Source organism: Chrysochloris asiatica, unplaced genomic scaffold (genome assembly GCF_000296735.1).
Source record: "Chrysochloris asiatica unplaced genomic scaffold, ChrAsi1.0 scaffold00026, whole genome shotgun sequence".
Lineage (NCBI taxonomy): Eukaryota > Metazoa > Chordata > Mammalia > Afrosoricida > Chrysochloridae > Chrysochloris > Chrysochloris asiatica.
This window is the reverse complement of record NW_006408544.1, coordinates 2,627,555-2,631,953: the sequence shown is the minus strand read 5'-3', so window position 1 is coordinate 2,631,953 and position 4,399 is coordinate 2,627,555. Positions and strand designations below refer to the sequence as shown.

Here is a 4,399-nt window from a genome sequence, read left to right as displayed (position 1 = left end):
GAAAGGTGTGAGACAGGGTGTGCAGGATCTGGAAATGTTTCATTCTGCTGTGCATAGGGTAGCTATCAGTCAGAACAGACTCAGGGCACCTAACAGCACTAACAGGAAATTTTCCATTCAATCTAAGTTTTTGTTTTGAGTTCATACTTTCATATTTATTTATACAGATTTCTTCAAAGAAGTCACGTGATTTATTATTTTTTTACATTTCTTCTGTTTCCACAAAACTTCACCAGTGGAGAACCTTGGGGAATCTTCTACCTAGCCTAGCCCTGTTATATCACTGAGTAAGTGCTTCAGAACCATATCATCAAGCCCAAAATTGAGCCCAAGTACCAATAACAAAATCTTCATCCCACCAGAAGTTCAGAAGTCTCCATTCATTATTCCCAAACAGATTCCTTATTAATCACTCTACTCATCCACTCATGGGCCTAACATTATCATCTAAACTTCAGCATCAGAGTCAACAGCCCCCCTCTCAATATCCTAACTCTGGAATTCTCCTTGGGGACACCATATCCCCTGCGACTCTCAAAAAAGTAGATTGTTTATTCTCACCTCTGGCTTGTGAATTCCCTGACATTCTCAAAATTCTCCCCTCCCACTCCCTTTCCATTGATCATCTTCTTCTGAAATTATATGTACATTGGAGCTTATCATCCCTAAAACAGCACTATTTCCTCAAGGGAACCAAAGCATTCCCATTGCACTTTGCATAAAGTTGCTATATGCTGTGGAGTCAGTTCTGACTAACAGTGACCATGCATAGGGTTTCCGAGGCTGTAAATCTTTACGGGAACAGAAAGCCTCATCTTTCTCTCGTGGAACAGCTGGTAGTTTTGAACTGCTGACCTTAAAGTTAGCAGCCCGATGTGTAACCACTATGCTATCAGAGGGTTTGCATAAAGTAAACCCTCCTTATAAAGCTCAGTAGGGCCTGACCTGTGTACTTCTCCTATGTTATCTCTTACCTTTCCTGCATACTTTATTATTATGATCACATGAGCCTGCTTTCTACTTTTCATATAATCTGAAGTTTTTCTTGATTTGATTTTGTTGTATGTGGTGTTGCCTTGCTTAAAATGCCCTTATCTTGCCTTTTTACATGACTAACTCCTTCTAAAATCCAGGTCTCAGTTAAATTTTCATTGCTCACTGAGCACTTACATGTCCACTCATGGTAAGGTTTCCTCCCTCCATTTTTCTTGATAGCAAAAACTTAATTGTTTCCCTCAGATTGTAAATTCAGTTTTCAGGCACTAACCTTAATATATATTCCAAGCTTGACTTCCACTTGTAAGAGAAATAATAGCAACCTCCTCCTTTTCCAGACTTCAACCTCTGAAGAACTTAAAGTGCTGAGGTACATAGTGCTGAATGGAAATGAAGTAAGGTGTAATATGATTCTCCATGTCAGACACCCACTGAAAGAATGTTATTCCCATGAAGCCTTGAGTCCCCACAGACTGGTGTTGCATCATTTTGGGTTGAGATACTATAATTTTATGACTGTATGTTGTTGTTGTTAAGTACTGTCAAGTTAGTCTTGGCTCATAGTGATTCTGTTTAGGGTTTCTGAGAGCAGCTGGTGGATTTGATATGCCAGCCTTGAAATTAGCATGTTTAACAGTCCAGTGTTTACACTATAGTGCCACACCAGGGTTCTATGACTGTATTGTTGTTGTTCCTAAGTGTTGTTGAGTCAGTTCTAACTCATAGCAATCCTACATCGGGTTTCCAAGAAACAACTAGAGGTTTTGAACTGTCAGCCTTGTAGTTAGCAGTCCAGTGCTTATCCTATAGTGCCATACCAAGAGCCCTCTAATTATACATTTCTCCATATATCTCCTTAGATTTCCAAAGGGCTTAGTACAAACTGGACCACAATGCATCCATTAAGGTCCAATTAAATTATGGTATGTAAATTTTCTCAACCTTAAGGACTTGGAGCCAACAATGAGAACTGAAAAAAAGCTGATGTAGATCCTATCTCTGAGACTCCATGTTAGAATTCTTAGAAAGCCTATATGTCATGTTGGGCCCATGAAAGAAGAAAAGTCACTGCCATATGTGCTGCCCAGTATGGTTTTCTTGCTCTCCAAATAGTTCACAGAGGGTTTTCACAACTTTTTGCATTCAGCTTTCTTGCACTGTGCCCACTCCATCTACTGTGGTATACAATTTTAGAGTCACAAGAGGCTTTAGAACCACTCAATTCAAGGTGTTCATTTTAAAAATGAGTGAAGTGAGATCTAGAAAAAAGGAAGTAAATTATTCAAAGTTACAAATTAAGTTATTACGTTTGGAACTAGAACCCAGGTCACGTTTGTCAAGTCCTGTGTCCAATTTCATAACACATTGCAGAATATATCACATTAGTTTCATGAACCCCATTAATTCTGTGTACTATGTCAGGCCCATCGACTGTGTCGGTTCCATACACCATTGTTTTGATTTTCAGTATTTGATACAAATTATTTCCTTTTTACAGGTCTGATTATATCCATTGCCCTAACTTTTGACTGTTTCCTTTTATCGTACCTTGACATTTACAGTCATCATGTATTCCATTAGTTCCTGTACCATTAGGCTTAATTAAAGTATTATTTCTATAATTTGCTACCCTCTCAATAGAGGGATTATACATTATGCCCACTGCAATATGACTTGATTACTTTTCTGAGGGAAGAAAATACTTCCTGCAGCTTTACCATGAGGTGTGGCCATGTGATTTGTTTTGATCAATGGGTTGTGAATAAAGAAATACATGTTACTTCTGGGAACAATTTTTAAGGAGTTAATATTTTTGAACTAATTTTCTTTTAAGGAGCTCTGGTAGCATAGTGGTTACAAATCAGGCTGTGAACCTCAAGGTCGGAAGTTTGAAAAACCAGCTGTTCCATGGGAGAAAGATGAGCCTTTCTGCTCCTGTAAAGATTTACAGCCTTGGAAATCCCGTACAGAGTCGCTATGAGTCAGAACTGACTCCACGGCACATAAAAGCAACAACAACAAAATTTTCCTTTACTTCTGTCACAAGAATGACATGTTCCTGGCAGAGCTCTTTCTTCAGTCTAGATCCAAGACTCTGGAAGGCCACAATCAACCTAAAGCTAATATGGAATATGAGTGATACACAAACCTTTGCTGTTATAAGCCACTGAGACTATGGAGATGTTTGTTATTGCACCAAAATGTAACCTATTGATCATTCAGCCATGTTGGTTCCATTGGCCACATTTGTTCCACTGAATAAATATTATGTTGGTTCAAATGTACAATGTTGATTGGAGATATTATAGCTACTGTTCCTTTCTTCAACATTAGATATTCTACCCCAGACTTCTTTTGGATCCCAGTTTACCAGAAAACTCTACCCTGTCCCATCACCTTAAGAAAACTGTCCGTAATGTCCTTGTCCCTCAGACTATAGACCACAGGATTGGGCAGAGCAGTGAAGACATTGTAAAAGAGGGAGACCTGCTTATCACATCCAGAGGAGTAGCTGGAATTGGGCCTCATATAGATTTAAATGGCTGAAGTATAAAAGAGTGTGACTGCAGTCAGATGGGAAGCACAAGTGGAGAAGGCCTTGCAATGGCCCCTAGTGGACCTGATCTTGAGAATGGCCAAGGCAATATGAATATAAGATGCCAAAATAAGGGATAGTGGTATAACAACTATAAACACACTGAGGACCAGGTCAACCATCTCAATGAAGTGGGTATCCATGCAAGCCAAGCTCCATATGGAGGGACCTTCATAGAAGTAATGGTTAACAATGTTGGGGTCACAGTAGGGCAGCTTCATGGTGAAGAAGAAATGAATCAGAAGGAAGAAGAAACTGCAAGCACAGGTGCCAGCTGTCAATCGTGTGCACATTTCCCAGCTAAGGATAACAGTATAACGTTGTGAGTAGCAAATGGCCACATATTGGTCATAGGCCATGACCACAAAGTGGATGCACTCAGACAAACCCAGGGCACCAAACATATACATCTACACCCAACAACCAGCAAAAGAGATGGTCTGAGAATGAGTGAGAGGTGCACCAGCATTTGAGGCATGGTGATAGTGACATAGCCTATATTCAGTAGGGAGAGGACACAGAGAAAGAAGTACATTGGTGTGGAGATGTGAATCCAGGCAGATCAGAGTGACAATGACCCCATTGCCCAGGATTGAACTCAGGTACAGGAGAAGGAAGGCAATGAAGAGGAGTGTATGGGGCCAGCCCCAACAATCTTAATGGGGGGATCCTTAGAGAGAGGTATGGTGTCAGCAAAGAAAGCACAAGATCAATGGGTCTTGATGAATGGTGAGTCTTCTCCTCTCACTCACATTTTATTTCTCCTCTTCTTTTTTTTTTATTTCAGATTCTCAAACAGCTTTTATA

The 4,399-nt window shown here is 40.0% G+C and overlaps 1 pseudogene; it reads right to left on the bottom strand.

Moving 5' to 3' along the window:
• Window positions 1–3,363: 3,363 nt before the first annotated feature.
• Window positions 3,364–4,399, bottom strand: part of LOC102814286 — a 1,983-nt pseudogene continuing 947 nt past the window's right edge.